Here is a 19,495-nt window from a genome sequence, read left to right on the forward strand (position 1 = left end):
CCTCTGCCCCTTTTCCCTACTTGAATTCTCTCCCTCTCTATTTCTCCTCTCTCTCCCTCTCTCCCTCCCTCTCTTTCTTTCTCTCTCTCTCTCTCTCTCTGCAGGATTGTGGGTAATCATCAATGCACGGTCACATTTCCATGAAATCCTCAAAAGGAGGCAAAAGTAAGTGGCATCCGGTAGGTTCCTTGTTAGAGTTGCGCAGAAAAAAGATTCCATTGAGCCAACAGATAGCAGTGAATCCCTTCGTGATAGTGAAAGTGGCCCTGCACAGTAACCCTCCTCTCTCTTGTCACCCTCACACCAGCCACAAAGGGTTTCAAAGGTGAGGGCAGTTTAATTTGTTCCTTTTTCTTTATGTTTTGATTTTCTTTATTGTTTTTATTATATTACAGTATTGTGACCATTTTTATATGAATATTTTTGGGTTGTGGAGCAAATCATCTGCGTTTCCATTATTTCTGAGGGGGAAATTCACTTTGATGTGTAAGTGCTTTGGATTACAAGCATGTCTCCGGAACGAATTATGCTCACAAACCAAGGTTTTACTGTATTTAGAGTTAATACAGGGACATCTGGGGGGCTCAGTCTGTTAAGCATCCAACTCTTGATTTCAGCTCAGGTCATGATCTCACCGTTTGTGAGGTCAAGCCCCAAGCCACCGTTTGTGGGATTCTCTCTCTCTCCCTCTCTCTCTGCCCCTCCTCCATTCAGGCTCGTGCTCTCTCTCTCTCTCTCTCTCTCTCTCTCTCTCTCTCTCTCTGTGTCTCCTCTTTCCCTCTCTCAAAATAAACAAACTTAAAAAAAGAGTTAATACATTCTGGGAAAATAAAATACTCAATTCTATCACGGACCCACCACTGAGCTCTTTGGCACTGGGTGCCAGAAACTCTGTCACAGCCGAACATCAAATGCGTCAGCCCCTGTACTTTCCAGATAAACAACTCTTCCTGTGCAACCATTAGGTGATGTTGCCGCCTCCAGTTTCCACACTAATGGGTTCAAGGAACTGGGTCACATACAGAAGTCCAGAGACGGGGAAATCTGAGAAATGCCGTTTTTAGATGTCCAGCTTTGTACGGGGAAGTAAGCTCAAAGGCGTTTGCAATGGATGCTAAGTGACATAATCTGCTGTGTCTATCGGAACTTCCTGTTTTACGCTCCAGCGTTAGACAAGGGAGATCAGAATGCATACCCGACCACCTGCTCCCTCCGTATCCACCTCTGCTACCCTTCTTATGATCCTTATTGATGGATGGGGCATTTGGGGGTTGGGCTCCCTAGAAACGTATTCCAGGGCAAGGATCCCTGTGCATTGGATTGAAGAAGGAAGTGCTCTTGGGATAAACGGGTAAAAGGGTGGGAACAAGGCAGCAGGATAAAAAAGCGGGAGAAGGCGAGCAAGGTTGCGATTGCAGGCCAGATGCTTAGGAAGACAGCTGCAGCCTGGTCCCGCAGCGCAACTCTGCGAGCATAGGGCCTTGGAGTTTGTCCCAGTTAGAGACGAGGGGGTGAGGCTTTCCCACGAGTGCGTTCTTCGGCTGTTGTTGGCTGAGGGTTGTGTCTTACTCCATGCCGCTATAACAAAAATACCACCGACTAGGAGACTTACACAATGGACATTTATTTCTCCCACTTCTGGAAGCTCGGGAAGTCCCACAGGAGACCATCTCTCCGGGTCCTCACCTGGGAGAAAGGATGAGAAAACTCTCCGGGGTCTTTTTTTATAAGGGCAGTGATGCCATCATGAGGGCCCCCCCCCATCCCACCTCTCAGACATCCCGCCTCCTAATACCATCACCTTGGGGGTTAGGATTTCCACAAATGAATTGGGTGATGGGGAACAGCACGCACGTTCAGTCCCTAACAGGCCACCCTAGAGGTACAGAAACTCCTACACAGTTCCAGGTCTCCGCACCTGTGGGCAAAACGGACTTGAGTCCAATGGCGGGCTTCCAACTGACAGGTAGAAAGGAGGTTGAAAGCTAAGCACACAAAAGCTGATGGAAGGGTGTATGGAAACAATTAAAAGGGTCACAGGAGATCGAGGGGAAGCAACAGTATCTTCTCATTATCAATATCATGCAGTCCTCTGGGGCTGGATTTTATTATGTGTGATGGTACAGTGGCTTGGCATTCAGTATCCATTTGACCCTCTTTCTGTCCTGTGGTGGCTGGAAAGCAAAAACTATTTCCCAGGCGCCCTTACGATTAGAATTCTGGGACGCACTAATGGCAACTGTAAGAATGTTGAAATCTTTTTCTCCCAGAAGAAAAAGCATCGATGTGCTTTTCTTTCTTATATGTGAATGATGAGATTTTTGCCTCAGTTGGCGTGACGATCAAACCAACTGGAAATTTTTCTTCACTCAAAAATGCTATTTTAGTAGTCAGAACTTGAAGGTGGGGTTTTTTATCCTGGGGAGAAAACAGGCAGCGACCTCTTTGACCTCAGCAGCAGCAACTTCTTATTAGACATGTCTCTGGGGGCAAGGCAAACAGAAGCAAAAATGAACTATTGGGACCTCATCAAGATAAAAAGCTTCTGCACGGTGAAGGAAACAATCAACAAAACTAAAAGGCAATTGATGGAATGGGAGAAGATATTTGCAAATGACTTATCAGATAAAGGGTTAGTCCAAAATCCATAAACAGTTGACCATATGTAACACCCAGAATTCAAATAATCTAGTGAAGAAATGGGCAGAAGACATGAATAGACGCTTCTCTAAAGAAGACATCCACATGGCCAACCGACCACATGAAAAGATGCTCAACATCACTCCTCATCAGAGAAATATGAATCAAAACCACACTGAGATACCACCTTACACCGGTCAGAGTGGCTAAAATGAACAATTCAGGAAACAACAGATGTTGGCGAGGATATGGAGAAAGGGGAACCCTCTTGCACTGCTGGTGGGGATGCAAACAGGTGCAGCCACTCTGGAAAACAGTGCGGAGGTTCCTCAAAAAATTAAAAATAGAACTACCCTATGACCCAGCAACTGCACTACTAGGCATTTATCCAAGGGACACAGGGATGCTGTTTTGAAGGGACACATGCACCCCAACGTTTACAGCAGCGCTATAGACAATAGCCAAATTATGGAACGAGCCCCAATGTCCATCGACTGATGAATGGATAAAGAAGATGTGGTGTGTATATATATATATATATACATACACACACACACACACACACACACACACAACAGAATACTACTTGGCAGTCCAAAAGAATGAAATCTTGCCATTTGCAACAACGTGGATGGAACTAGAGCGTATTATGCTAAGCAAAATAAGTCAGAGAAAGAAGAATGTCATGATTTCACTCATGTGGAATTTAAGAAACGTAGCAGATGAACACAGGCTAAAGGGAGGAAAAATAAGATAAAAACAGAGACGGGGGGCAAACCATAAGAGACTCCTAACTACAGAGAACAAACGGGGGGTTTCTGGAGGGGAGCTGGGTAGGGGGGATGGGCTAAACGGGGGATGGGCATTGAGGAGGGCCCTTGTGGGGATGAGCACGGGGTGTCATATGTAAGGGATGAGTCACTGGGTTCTGCTCCTGAAACCAAGACTACACTGTCTGTTAACTAACCTGAATTTAAATTTTTAAAAAAGGAAAAAAAAGAATTAAGAAAATAAAATAAAGATTGATGTGCATCAGACCAGCTGGGGAAGTCCCATACACCTAAATACACGAAGTAAGTGTGCTTGGAAAGCCACAAATCAAAAGTGATCATGAAAGGAGGGGGCTAGACAGGTGAGAGAAAAGTCACATAGGTCCTTAGTTGGAAGTTATGAAATTTCTCAGATGTATAAATGTATCTTTTTGGTCATTATATAAAGATTCACCGTTTAAATCCAGATAATAAGACTTGCTTAAACCACAGTAGAACTGTTTACTATTTCTTTGGGATACAGTCCCAGAAATGAAACCGTGTCACCTGCATTTTTCACTCGGAACACTTACTTCATACTATTACCTAAAGTTTTGCACCTATATATTTCGCTTCCGTGCCATTATAAGATTCCCTCCAAGCTTTCATCCACTGCACACTTGCCCAAAATAAGAATCCTGACAGAGTTTTTTCTAATTTGATTGATAAATGGTGGTCTCTTCTCGTCGCCTCACTTTGCGTTTTTGATCACTGAGCTACTTTAACCTTTTACAATGTTTATTTAAACTAAATGTGTTTCCATTTGTTAATGAAACCTTTAAAGCCTGAGTGACTTCTGTGTTTAAGAATCACCCCTCCCTGGACTTTGATGTTCACCATATCAAACATATATGTCGAGTGAAAGACACAGGGAAAGTCATTTTTTTCTTAAACGCAGGGACATTAAATGCTGTCCTAGTTAAATTTCCTCAAATGGTTAAAGTTGCAATAAGAAATTTCGTGTAACTGATTCTTTTGAACACTTTACCTTACAGCACTTTGAGTATTTCACATGCTCTCAACCGCAGAGGGGCCATGAATAGGTACAGTGATTATGAAACTCATTCCTCCAAAATAATCCCAAGTTCAAGTTTCAGTATCAGCCAAGCTGCTGAACTAGGACACCTGGGTCCCTCAGCCAAGATTGCTCTCTGAGGGAGACTCTCCAGGTATAGAGAAGACTGTGGACCACCCCATCGGAGTTTCGGACCCCTGGCATGGGGCTTTTCAGCAGTTAAATCAGGGCAGTGCATTGACAGTGCTGAGGATCAGAGGAAAATAGGTGCAGACTGAGTCATCTCCCGCATTGACTTTCCCACTTGACTCCCAACCTCCGGGGCGGGTGCCTTCTCCCGATGTTGTATGGCGGGGGGACTCACAGAGGGTCAAGCTTCATCGGGAAGAAATAGTGTGGTGGAGTGAGGAGTGATCAAATGTGGGGCTCCCCATTCTAGGGGGCTTATTCCCCCCATAGTGACTTCTCTGAACTCCCTTGAACAAACACATAGTGAGACCTGGCCTCTGACCCTTTCCCCATCGCCAGTACTGGAAAAAGTATCCCGCATCGCAAGAAATGTGGGTCCACAAGCGAGTACATCGAGGTATCTGCAGCGCAGGACAATTTCACAAGAAAGATCATTTCAAAAGATTCCATCTGAAGCAGAAAGAAATATTACAACACACAGAACAATCGTTTTAAAAACCAGAGTAATAAACTTTTACAAAATATCCTCTTTTTTGAAGTTTATTTCTTTTGAGAGAGAGAGAATCCCTTTGTCTCCGACCCATGTGTCAAATCTTCTCTCACCATCCACGAAACTAAGGTAGGTTAACTTCCTCCCTTGTACATAGGGTGCAATGTCAGATCCTTCGTGCTGATCGGCATCCATATTTTCAGAAATTTTAAAAACACACTGCTAAAGAACTCCTCATGAAAAGCGTCATATGTTTTAAAGTAAATTCTAGTAAAAATACTGCATATCAAAACTTCAGGGAGGAGCGCCTGGGTGGCTCAGTCGGTCAAGCGTCCAAATCTTGACCTCAGCTCAGGTCATGATCTCACAGTTCATGAGATGGAGTGTCAGTGCTGACAGCACGGAGCCTGCTTGGGATTCTTTTTCCCCCCTCTCCCTCTGCCCCCTCCCCTCCTCTGAAAAGAAATAAGCATTAAAAAAAAGAAAAAGGAAAGCTGCAAATTAATTAGACTGTTGAAAGTAAGATTAAACTTAGAGCATGCAGAATAAAAATAGAGTGTAAATTAATGAAAGAGAAAACAATGACACAGAAGAGAAACAAAGACCAAAATTGGTCGTTCGGAAAGAAAAAAAAAATTTACAAAATAGACATACTCCCAGCGAGATTCAAGAGAGAGAGAGGAGGCAGCAAAATTAAAGTGATAAATGAAAAAGAGGAACCTAAGTCCGCTAAAGCAGAGACGAGAAAGATGAGTGTGAGTGCACATCCGTTGTAATGAATTAGGCAAAAATGGACAAACTCCTAGAAAAATAGAACTTACCAGAGTTGACTTGAGGACCGTATTATAAGCTTGAATTGTCTTGCTAATATTATAGTTACTGAAGCAGTAATTTAAAACCTTCCTTTCAAGCAGCCCCCAAGCCCAGAAGAGATCGTCACAATCTCATGCAAACTGAAACGATCAGATTTGTCAAGGCTGTGGATTGACCAGATGTCTTGTATGTTGCTGCTGAGAGTGGACTTCTCACCTTATTTGCAAAATTCATGTAGCCCGTGACCCAGCAATTCAGCTGTTAGGTGTGCCTCCATGAGAAACTCATCGATACCCACCGACAGTGCCACCAGGCCGACAGTTAGTGAGGTCAGTGCGAAACCTAGACGGTCATCGGTGAGGTTTATGTGAAACACGCACGGGACACTCTGGCTTCACAGTTGTGTCATTTATTGCATGTGTGTTTTACCGTATCGTGATGATTTTTTTTTTTTTTTTTTTTGCGCGCTAAACCATTTTGTCTATAAAAAAGGGGGGCGCCTGGGTGGCTCAGTCGGTTGAGTGTCCGACTTCGGCTCGGGTCATGATCTCGCAGTCTGTGGGTTCGAGCCCCGCGTCAGGCTCTGTGCTGACAGCTCGGAGCCTGGAGCTTGCTTCAGGTTCTGTGTCTCCTTCTCTCTCTGCCCCTTCCCTGTTCATGCTCTGTCTCTGTCTCAAAAATAAATAAAAACTTAAAAGAAAAAAAAAAGGAAGAATATCAAGTGTAATTAGGACCTGGATTTTCATTACTCAAGCAAAAATGGTAACCGTGCCACTTTAGAAGAAACCTTTGTCAACATGCGTCATTGGCTGCGGGGGTCACAAAGGTATCCCTGACTACCTGAAAATAGAAATCTGCTCAAGAAGCAGGAGCAACTACGACGAAATTCTATAGTTATTTAAGACCATACCTGCAGACGATTGAAGGAACGGGACATACCACTTTTCACTGAGATCAAAGACCTATTCTAAATTAATTCTGCTAATTTCCAGTTCCACATTTTCTTGTGCATGTGTAAAAAAAGCTAATGTAATTGTTATAAATGTGCTTGTGCCGTGAACGGAAGAGGAATTTCTTAGTGACCCCAGATGCTTCAAGTAGAAAAGCCATTAATTCCAATAATTGTTCAATTTCTTCCATCCAATTTATGTAATTAAAGTAAAGCTTTGAGTGCTCATTCTGTTAAAGATAAACATCTGACATTAAGATCAATGGTATTACAAATTCAATTAAAAAGGTAAACTTTGAAGGCAAGGTGCCTGAGTGGCTCAGTCGGTTGAGCGTTCGACTACGGCTCAGGCCACGATCTCACAGTTCATGAGTTCGAGCCCCATATGGGGCTCGCTTATGTCAGTGTAGAGCCCACTGTAGATCCTCTGTCCCCCCCCCCTGCCTCGCTCTGCCTCTCCCCTGCTCGTGTTCTCTCTTTCTCTGTCTCTCTCTGTGTCTCAAAAATAAATAAACATTAAAAAATAATAAATAAAAAGTTAAACTTTGAAGACAAAGCTTTTACCTTTTATAGGATAAAATATTTACTAATCTTGGTAGGGTACAGCATCACGGTAAGAACAATGTTCTCACTAAATTAAGAAACCTATAAAACAGAAACATTGAGCATAGGTCATAGTGAACACAAAATTCATGACTGCATTCAAACGAGGAGTAGTATTCTACCGATTGAAATGAAAGTTGTAAATATTTTTAAGTATTTTAATAAAGACACAGAATAAGTGAACTCTAAAATATTTGTAATAAAGCTGACTTCTAAAACTAAAAATACTTTAACATGGCAATATGAGTTTTCTCTGCTTCCTGTCATTAACCAGATTGTAGAAATGCTGGCACTTTTGAAGCAGTTCTTTGTGCATCAATCTAAGTACCTTCATTAATATGGAACTTTTATGTAAATTGGCCCTCTCAAATTTGGTTGCATTTTGTCCAAAATGCAGTGGTCTCCCCTTGGAAACCATTGGAGCTCCTAGAAAACGATTTTAAAAATGAAAATTACAGGGGCGCCTGGGTGGCGCAGTCGGTTAAGCGTCCGACTTCAGCCAGGTCACGATCTCGCGGTCCGTGAGTTCGAGCCCCGCGTCAGCCTCTGGGCTGATGGCTCAGAGCCTGGAGCCTGTTTCCGATTCTGTGTCTCCCTCTCTCTCTGCCCCTCCCCCGTTCATGCTCTGTCTCTCTCTGTCCCAAAAATAAATAAATGTTGAAAAAAAATGAAAATTACAAAAAAGAAGACTGGAAATTTATTTTTGCAAAAAAAAAAGATTTAAATTTGATATTCTGTTTTGGGGCTTTGGAATAGTTCAACTTGTGGAAAGAATCCTTTGGTGGAGGTCTAGTTTTTAAATGGATACATGTATTACCTTTATCAGCATAAAACCGAGAAGGATTTAGGGGCTCCTAGGTGGCTCACAGTTAAACAGTGTCCGACTTCAACTCAGGTCATGATGTTTAAGTTCATGAGCTTGAGCCCTGCGTCAGGCTCTCTGCTGTTAGCACAGAGCCTGCCTCAGATCTTCTGTCCACCCTCCCACTCTGCCCCTCCCTTGCGCCCGCTCGCTGTCTCTCAGAAATAAAAAAAAAAAAAATGTTAAACCTAGAAGGCTTTAGGGGCACCTGGGTGGCTCAGTCAGTTGAGCGTCCGACTTTGGCTCAGGTCATGATCTCGCAGTTTGTGGGTTCGAGCCCCGCGTTGGGCTCTGTGCTGACAGCTTAGAGCCTGAAGCCTGCTTTGGATTCCATGTCTCCCCCTCTCTCTCTGCCCCTTCCCCACTCGCACTCGTTCTCTCTCTCTCAAAAATAAAATAAAAACATTAAAAAAAATTTTTTTCAAACCTAGAAGACTTTAATTTTATAGTATTGAAATTTGGCAAAACATTCCCAAGTATCATAGACAGTGTACTGGACCCATTTTGTCTTGTTTATTTATTGAAAAGTTAAAGGCAGCATCTGGAAAATATACTTTTCAATATTTGTTTTTATTTTTTTTAATATTTATTTCTTCTTGAGAGAGAGAGACAAAGTGGGAGCAAGGGAGGAGCAGAGAGAGAGGGACACACAGAATCCGAAACAGGCTCCAGACTCTGAGCTGTCAGCACAGAGCCCAGCATGGGGCTTGAACTCAGGAACCGCGAGATCATGACCTGAGCCGAAGTCGGACGCTTAACTGACTGAGCCACCCAGGTGCCCCAGTATTTTTAAAAATTATAATATTTGCATTTTCGCATTTGGGAGGATATTATCTTAAATAAAAATATTAGGCAACCAGCCATTATGTGCCTTCTCATGGAAGGACACAACACTACCCGTGAATTCTTGAAAAAAAAAAAACAACACTCCTCGATCTGATTAAGCCTCTAGAGCTAACTACTAATTTAAAAGACAAAAATACTCTGTTAATGCCATCAGCAAATTCTAGGACGCTACAGGACAAGTAAAGTGACTAAGTTAGTTTCCAAACCGTAAGGAAAACAATTAAGGATGAAACAAAGACACTTCAGACACGTCAGCCAATTAAAATACATTGGCTTCATTGACTCTTGTTTCAAAGAAATTTGCCAGACATTGCAGAAGCCACTCCATGTGTCCATCCCTAATCCCAGCTTCCCCTCCCTTCTGAAAGTAACCACAATCTTGACCTCTAAGCTAATCGTATCCTTGTCCTTCTTAATAATTGTATCACCCATAGACACTCTAGTGTAGTCCTGCCCATTCAGAAATAATTTGATGTCTTTTGAGTCTTTGCATCTACAGCTTTCCCCTTTCCCCCCTTCTTTTCCTTACCATTTATCGACTGAAGAACCTGGCACATTCGATCTGCAATATTTTCTCTAGTCTAGATTTTGCCAACTGCATATTCATGGTGCACTTGAACATATTCCTCTCTTCCTTGTGTTTTCTGAAAATCGGCATCTTGACGTGGTGTGGCACTGTATTTTTCCATCGGGAGGTATATAAGGTTCAGGCTCCTCTCTTTTTTTTTTTAACATTTCATTTTTAAGTGAGCGGGGCTCAAACTCACAACCCCAAGATCAAGAGTCACGTGCTCCACCGACTGAGCCAGCCAGGCGCCCCAGGTTTCTCTCTCTTTTGACATTAGCGGACACGGGTGCCCAGTTCGTAGCTCCTTTTAATTCACTGGAGGATTCCCAGTAGTGATATTTTAATTCTACCATTTTTCATGAACAAATGAAATAATTACATACAGTAACATTTATATAAGTATATAATTTATGTAATAGAAAAAATTTTTGAAGCAATTAATCTGATATTAAATGAGTGGAAAGCCTAGATTACATTTGAAACATCCATGGCAGTTTCTTTGGTATTAAACTGTGAATGGGGCACATGGTGTGATAATGGGTCTTGTTGTTGCATTGGATGCAGGATTGCTATGGCCTAGAATCTAACAGACTTTATCCTGACCCTTATTAAGTTATTAATTTTAAGTAATTAGTCTTCCACATAGGATCAGGAGAGTGTCAGACTTACCTGTGTCCTTTGTGGGCAAACTTTAGAAGTTGCTGAACGTGCGAATCTTTCTTCCCAAAGTTGTGAGACACCTGTGATTTACTTCTCTTTATAAACTATTGGGAAATTGTGTTCCAGGAAAACTGATGGCAGAGTCCAGACTTTGTATTATTTGCTACTTTAGAGAAGTTTGCTTTTTTTTTTTTTTTTGGCGGCAACCCTATATGTTTTCAGAAATTAATGGCATATTTTTTTATATTTAATCTATGCCTTATGACAAAAGCAATGTTTCCTCCTACCCTAAAAAAGTAAATTCTACCCTATTTTTTAAGGAGTAGAATCCACACCACATGACCTTGGTGAAGCCTTCCCTTTTGTGTTTCATGATGCGATTTCAATCTCAGATTCTGTGCCCAGAATATGAATACCGCATCTTCCTCTGACATAATTAAATCCTATAATAATGTAAATTTTAAAACAAGCAGAGGTAACTTAAAACACCTTGAACATGTAGTTTGACTATATTTGGAAGAATAAAAAATTAATTTTTAAAAACTTTAAAAAGTATAGTTCAGGGGCGCCTGGGTGGCTCAGTTGGTTGGCCGTCCAACTTCGGCTCAGGTCACGATCTCGCGGTCCGTGAGTTCGAGCCCCGCATCGGGCTCTGGGCTGACAGCTCAGAGCCTGGAGCCTGTTTCGGATTCTGTGTCTCCCTCTCTCTCTGACCCTCCCCTGCTCATGCTCTCTGTCTCCCTCTGTCTCAAAAATAAATAAATGTTAAAAAAAAATTTTTTTAAATAAAAATATAGTTTAAAAGGATTTGCAACGCAAAGTGTTGCATTTGTACCGAAAAATACACAAATATGTATATGCGTATGTGTATGTGTGTATAAAAAGCCACTTTCAATGAATTAAAACCTCCCAACTCAGAGATGCTATCACCCAGGGCATTATCAGTTCTTATCCACTATGATGGCGTAGCTGCTTTTGTCATCCTCCAGAAATAAAGGAAAACGGGAGAAGTTTCCGAAGTTGGGAGGTATAAATGTCCAAATTTGTTAAGAGTAGAAGATACAGATAAGGTCTAAAAAATGTACATCCTGAAGTTGGCATTAAGCAGGCTATTAAAACGATAGCAGCGGCGTGCCTACAAATGAAGACTGTGAACACTAGGTGGCGCCATCCATGCAGCGAGAAGTCGTTATGTCTGACCAAACTCTGTGCTCTCGGAGAGTCACTAGGCCGATAGCTCAAGAAATGCCATAGACGTAGTATGTCTTTTCAGGAAGGCATCTGAAAAATGTGTCATACTGTCTATGTTAAGGTTCTCCACAGCACCAGAACCAACAGGGTGTGTGGGCGCACACATAAAGAAATGTATTACAGGGGCGCCTGGGTGGCTCAGTCAGTTAAGCATCTGACTTCAGGTGGGGTCGTGATCTCACAGTCCTTACGTTCGAGCCCCGATTAGGGTTATCTGCTGTCAGTGCAGAGCCTCCTTCGGATCCTCTGTCCGCCTCTTTCTCTGCCCCTGCCCCACTCAGGCTCTCCCTTTCTGTCTCTCTGTCTCTCAAAAACGAAATAAATTTTTTTTTTTTTTTTGCAAAAATAGTGTGAAATAGACTCATGCCATTAGGGAAGCTCACGAGTCCCAAGATCTGCAGGCAGCTAGCTGGAGACCCGGGAGAGCCAACGGGAGAGCTCCAGCCTGAGTCTGAGAGCGTGTGAAGCAAGAGAGCCCCTGGGCTAGTTCCACTCTGAAGGCTGGCCCACAGGAAACCCAGGGAGAGCCGTGTTTCCGTTTGAGTCTGAAGGCCAATGTCCCCCTTCAAGGTCAGTCAAGGAAGAGAAGCCCTCTCCTATCTGGGGGAAAGGTTGACTTTTTTGTTCTATTCGGGCCTCCAACTGACTCGTTGAGGGCCACACACACAGAAGAGAGGGCAATTGGCTTTACTCAGTCTACTGATTGAACGTTTGCATCACGCCCAGACCCCCTTACCGACACATCCAGAATCACGTTTGACCAAACTCTGGACACTCCGTGGCCCAGTCTAGTTGACACATAAAATTAATCATCACGGTATCCTTGTGGACAAGACACGGAAATAAGGGCTAGATGAGAAGGCAGTCTGGAAGCGTCGATCCACAGATGAGGATGTTGTTGATGGACCAGCGTCAATATGGTAGGAGGCCTGTCGCAAAAGAATGACTTACACGGAGTCCTTTTCAGGGTAATACCATGCCTCAACTGAATTATGCTCCACATAACACTGGGTGCCTAAAAAACAATGAGTCTCATTTATTTGGTGAGGATAGCCTTCCCCCTGGAAAAGATACGGCTTCCAAGGAGGCAGTGTTAAATGCTTCTATTCTGTATCGACATTTGCTGTGTAGGTCTCCACATTTCCCATCCCAGAGAAAGCGAGAGCACCGTGGGGTCTCGGAGCATCCTCCTCACAGGGTGTTTGTGACTTAAACCTTTTCCAGTGCTCCTTCCTATGGGAGCTCGTATCGTTAAGTGACAAAAGCCAGGACAAGATAGTAGAATACCCTGTGTCTACAAATACCAACCTATACATTGGTATAAATGTAGAGTAGTATGAGACTCGCGATTAGGGAGAGCAAAAGGCAAGGAGGTGCAGAAGTAAGGAGTGTTCACTCTTTGACCTTCCTTTTTTTTTTTAAGTTTTTTTTAAGTTTATTTATTTATTTATTTAGAGAGAGAGAGAGAGAGAGAGAGCATGAGCCGGGGAGGGAGAGAGAGAGAAAATCCCAAGCAGGCTCCGCACTGACATTGTGGAGCCCAGTGTGGGGCTCAATCCCCTGAGCCGTGAGATCATGACCTGAACCAAAATGAAGAGTCAGACACGTAACCAACTGAGCCACCCAGGCGCCCCTGAACTTCTTGTAGGCAGTGTGCACGAATTGACTTCTTATTCGTTAGCATCTCATCAAATAAAATGGAAAAATATATTTGAAATTTCAGAAATTTGCGGGGCACCTGGGTGGCTCAGTCGGTTAAGCATCCAACTTCGGCTCAGGTCATGATCACACGGTCCGTGAGTTCGAGCCCCGCGTCGGGCTCTGTGCGGACAGCTCGGAGCCTGGAGCCTGCTTCAGATTCTGTGTCTCGCTCTCTCTGACCCTCCCCCGTTCATGCTCTGTCTCTCTCTCTCAAAAATAAATAAACATTAAAATAATTTTTTAAAAAAAAAAAGAAATCTCAGAAATTTGCATTTTACCGAATAAATAGTGGAAGAGAGTTGGGGGGAGAAGAAAAGGAAGGAGGGAAAGGAAAGGAAGGAGAAGGGAGAAAAGAAGCAAAGAGGAAAAAAAGGAAAGGGGAACAGAGCAAGGGAGGGAAGCAGAGAACGGGAGGAAAAAGGGAGGGGGGTTGGAAGAGAGAGGAAAGTTCCCTATTTCCCTTGCCTCCTCCTGTCCACTTCCTCCCCCGGACAGGCCCTCAAGCTAGCTTCTTCCTGGTCCCTCTCATGACGCTGTCACTTCAGAGATGGAGGTTTCTGTCTTTAGCTTATTCCTTCCTAGGACAGGCCAGAGGAATAGGGGTCTCATGTCGACAACTTCACAAACTCACGTGCATAATAAATAACACTTTCTCTGAACGCAAACGTCCATTTTCCCATGGCAGCCGAAAATGTTACCTTTTGGGTCCGCAAGTGTCTGCTGCTTCTAGATTACAGATGGGACCCAGAAATCATTTTCCGGGCCTCCTATGGTCCCATCTGCCACAAAATGGTCCTCCTTCAAGCCATGCCACCTCCCCAGATGTGTGTGTGTTTGGGGTGGGGGGGGTCACGAGAGGTTGTCCCAAAGTGGGTCCAGGTTCCTGACTTTCTAGAGCCCAAACTCCACTTTCTCTTCTTCCTCCAACCCTGAGCTTTATTTTAGTTAAGAAAACAGTCTGGGGGTACCTGGGTGGCTCAGTCGGTTAAGCGTCTGACTTCGGCTCGGGTCATGATCTCACGCTCAGTGGGTTCGAGCCCCGCGTCGGGCTCTGTGCTGACGGCTCGGAGCCTGGAGCCTGCTTCGGATTCTGTGTCTCCCTCTCTCTCTGCCCATCCCCCATCCTCTCTCTCTCTCTCTCAAAAATAAATAAACTTTTAAAAAAAAAGAAAAAAGAAAACAGTCTGATAAAGTCACACAACCTTTTGGCTAGGACATCCTGACGGCACAAAATATCTTTTAATTCATCTTGCAGTTTAAGCTGAAGTATTCACTTCCTGAACTGTGACTTTCGTCTCTGTTTTCCAAGAGGAAACAAAGTGAATTCTATCCTGCGGAAGACAATTTGTAAAAACTTGTCTCACACTTGATTTGGTTTTTTCATCTTCCTAGATCCCCAAAGTTAGCGAATCACAAAAAACAATTTTACCAGGTATTCTCTGCAGGTCCCTAGCGAACATTGAACTTGTTCCTGGCGGGACATTGGGCACAGAGAGACAGAAATCAGTGCTGTGGGAGGGAGGGGAGAGGTTTCACTACCACATGTGCCTTAGCCACACATCATGCCAACTCTGAGATTAAGGCCTAGTCAAGGTCAAAGCCAGGGTTGATTACTCAAGTCCGTACTGAAGGTAGCCCGTTCCTATCCCTTTCCTGCTTCTCGGTGTGCTTAGAGGAGATTCTGGTTATAGCCCCGCATAGGGGCTGGGGGTCAAAAACCAAGAAAGCAAATTTAAGGAGATATGAGCAAGGACTGCAGATGCTGAATTGGGATAAATCGAAAGGAAATCCGTCAACATTCTTCGTCATCGCACGTGTCTCACTCCACCGCTTGTTAGATATTGTACCGCACCAACCACAGCTCTGTATACGGGGGCAGAGTCAGTCTCATCGTTGTATAATAGTTCATGCTCACTGAGTATTCGTGGGATTTCTTTGAATTTAAAGTGAGTGAAAGGGGCGCCTGGGAGGCTCAGTCGTTTGGGCATCTGGTCATGATCCCACAGTTTGTGAGTTCGAGCCCCGCATCAGTCTCTCTGCTGTCAGCATGGAGCCCGCTTTGGAGCCTCTGTCCTCCTCTGTCTGCCCCTCCCCCCATGCTCATTCACACACTCTCTCTCTCTCTCAAAAACATATAACAAAAATAAAGTGAGTAAATGAAAGTCTAGCAGGCGATCTTCAGTGTGGACAAGTACAATAGAAGAAGGAAAATAATGTAAATTATATTGATTGAATATCAAACTTCAGGTGCACAGTGACAACTCAGAAAGAGACTTTATTGTTAATGGAGACAATTTCCTGAGCCTGTTGGCCCAATGGTCTACAATAGCAAAAATGTCCACAGAATATTGGACATTCTCAAACAGTGTATGAGGAAGGAAGAAAAACTAACAGATTGTCCCAGGCAAACAATACAAATCTCCTAGTTTTAGAACTTCTGATCTGTTATAGTGTCAGTGAAACACATAAAGACAAAATATTTTATTCAAAGATAACATGATCACTGCTCAGAGAAATGAAAAACAAAAAAAGTACATGGAATTTTGATGAGCACTGAGTCATGTATAGATTTGTTGAGTCATTATATTGTATACCTGAAACTAATATAACACTGTAAATTAACTCTACTCCCATTTTTTAAAAGTACATGGAGAAAAGACAGGAAATAAATTCATTCAAAATGTTACCTGAATATTTGGGGACTGAGGACTTCAACTTTCTACTTGGGTGTTATTCTAGAGTGAATTCTATTCTAGGGTGTTATGTCTTCTAGAGTGAGCAGATACCACATTTATAGTGACAAAAAAAAAACATATTTTTTTTAATTGTCTTTTTGAGAGAGAGAGGGAGAGAGAGAGTTTCTGGGGGGAGGGGCAGAGAGAGAGGAGGGCAGAGGATCCAAAGCGGGCTCTGTGCTGACAACAGACAGCCTGATGTGGGATTCAAACTCACGAACCGCGAGATCATGACATGAGCCAAAGTCGGACGCTTAACCGACTGAGCCCCCCAGGTGCCCCGAGAAACGTATTTCAGAAGAAAGATAAAAATGGAATTAGAATCCAGAAAAGGATGTCTAAAATGAGCATGAGAAACAGTGGATTAATGTATACGGACAAGTCAAAATATACAGCATGGGATGACAGCAGGCAGAAAAGTAACCAACCATTTTTAAATATAAGCAAACATGGGCGTATTCATCGTGAATAAAGAGAATTGATACATTGTGGAGAGGCAAATTTCTGACAATCGGGAGGAAAAAAATGGTCCTTTCTGTGGTAGACAGAATACTGTTGTCCTCCCCTGCCCCCACCCTGGCAGATATTCGTATCTTGATTTCTGGAACCTGTGAATAGGTTAGGTTACAAGGCAAAAGGAACTTTGTAGACGCGGTTACTTGAAGAATCTCCAGACGAAGACATTAGCCTCAATTATCCAGCTGGGCCCAATGGGATCATAAGGGTGCTTTTAAAGAGGCAGCAGGAGGAGCGGCTCTGGGGTAGTTCTGTCGATTGTGGCGCAGCTGGATTCGTGTGCAGCCGGGAGCCACGGAATGTGGGCGTCTTCTAGAAGCTCTAAAGGGTAAGCAAATCGGTTCTCCCTCCTATAACCTCCAGAAGGAACGCAGCCTTCCCAACACCTCGATTTTAGCCCAGTGGGACTCCTTGTGGATTCCTGACCTGCGTAACCCTAAGGTAACACGTGTGTTTTCTTTCAAGCCACTGCTTTTGTGGTAATTTGTTACAATAGCGGTAGCAAACTAACATACTGCGGTTCGTGCACTCGTGCAGCTCCCGTTGGAGCCGTCGACCCGCAGTCCTGTTGCACCAAACACACGCCTTTGCATGAAACACCTCTTCGATGCATCTACCCGGATCCTATCTTGGTCTTCAGGACTCACTTCCCTTTGGCATCTTTGCCAGCCCTGAGCTCCTCGACCGTCCACTACCCCCTCAACCTGCCTACTTTTAGCCCGTATCACACTCGACTTGCCGTCGTGGACAACTGTATTCCTGTTGGGGCCACTTTGCAAGTTCTTGCCTAATAAGTGGCTTCATTACTTGGTACGCAGTTGTTTGCTGGGTCTTTCCACCAATACAGCAAGCTGGCAAAGAAGAGGTCTGCTCCCCTGTATGTCTACCCACGTTTCATGCACAGTGCTCCCACCCTACCCCCCAAATAGCATCAAGTTCATGCTCATTGGAGAAGAGGAAGCAGTCTCTTTTGTAGCCAATTAGTTCTCAGTAAATAAGCAAAAGGGGAAATGCCCGCGATATTTTATTATAATGCACTTTAGGATACTTACATGCTCTCCGAAAATAAGCTCATTCAGTTATTTGTCTCCTGAAGGGAAACTCTGAATAGCCCTTGGCTCTAGTCAGAAGTAGGTGCTTTTTCATACTGCTGGTCTTTCACTTCACCCACCAGATGCGGTATCCAACCCAGCAAAAGGTAACCGTTTGACGTACATTAATTGGACGCCTACTGTGTGTAAATACCCTTTGAGACCAGAGAAACAAATGAGTAAATCAAAGCTTAAGTTCTTGGCTGGGTGTGAAAATACGCAAATATTATCAAGCAAAACACCGAAGAAAAAACGATGCAGCATCAGGGTCAAGGGACTCATGAGTTCTCTTCCCCTCGAACAGCCAAACCAGTCTTTCATGAGAAAAACATGGTGATCAATAGGAAAGCAGGTGGTAATACTTGAGGAGCAGGACTTTGCATTTTAACAGGACTGAATTCAAATCCAGGTTCACCACTCATGGTTTGACCTCCCGCAAGTTCCTTAACTCTCCCTGAGCCCCGCTGGCTCACCTCTAAAAAGGGGATGATGGGCATTTTCTTTCGTAGGTGATGAGAATTCTCTAATTCGTGCAAATACGTAACATGGTGCCAGACACATAGGAAGCAATGAATAAAGAGCAGTTGTTACCTTGATAAATTTAAAACTGTGGATACCACAGCTGAACGATGAGTTCACAACCGGGTTTCCTTATTCCATATTGTAGGTTGTAAAACATTAATGTATAAAAATAAACACTGAGAAATGCAGAAGGTGGTGTTTTGCTTCCGCCAGATCCCTTCTTCTGTATGAAGAGCTCATTTCCCCAGCACCTGCTTCCCCAGCACTTGGGGAGTTTGGCCCTGAGCTGAACTGCCTCAGCTCAAGTGACGCCCCCTTCTGGTCAAGCTGGAGAACCAAAGCCAACCCTCTAATTTCGGTTTGGATCTATTGTGAAGGGCCATCCCAGCTTCCGTGCTCCCTGAGACGGCCTGAGGCCTCTTTGGAAACCTTTTCTGTTTCCTCCCGGTCCCTTAAGTCCAGCGAGCATCCAGCAAGGGGGCAGGCACTCCTGAGGAGCACGGTTGACAAACTGTTTAGGTAAAAAGACAGATAACGTTTGAGACTCCGGTGGGCCAGACGCCCTCTGTCTCATTTACTCACCTCCGCCATTCTAGCGTGAAAGCAGCCATCAACAATACATAAATGAATGGGTACGGCTCATTTACAAAAAAAAAAATTCTTTGGGGTGCCTGGGTGGCTCAGTCACTTAAACATCCGATTTGGGCTCAGGTCATGATCTCCAGGTTGGTGAGTTCAAGCCCCATATTGGGCTCTCTGCTGTCAGACAGACCCTGCTTCTCTGCTTTGGATACTGTGTCCCCCGCCCCCACGCACACGTGCTCTCTGAAAAATAAACATTTAAAAATATGTATATTCTTTGCTTGGTTTTACCTTTTTTGAAGGCGAGAAAAATTCTTAGCTCGTGGGGGTTCAAAAAGGGCATAGCTAGATTTATTGTAGTCATTTTGCAATAGATACAGGGACGCATTGCAATTTGCATACAGCGCAAGAGATACATGTTCTACACCTGAAACGAATGTAATGTGCTAGGTCACTTATATCTGAATTTTTAAAAAGCAGGCATCAGGCTAGATAGGGCCAGTGAGTCGTGTTTTGCCATCCTGTGTGGCTAGAAGAATTGGGTAGAGCGGTGAGGTGTTCATGACGCTACTGTTCCAGTGCTTGCGTTGACAGAATGGGCTATCATGAGGCCCTAGAACAATCAACTTTGCTGGGAGGACACAGAAGACCCC

Source organism: Lynx canadensis, chromosome X, assembly GCF_007474595.2.
Source record: "Lynx canadensis isolate LIC74 chromosome X, mLynCan4.pri.v2, whole genome shotgun sequence".
Lineage (NCBI taxonomy): Eukaryota > Metazoa > Chordata > Mammalia > Carnivora > Felidae > Lynx > Lynx canadensis.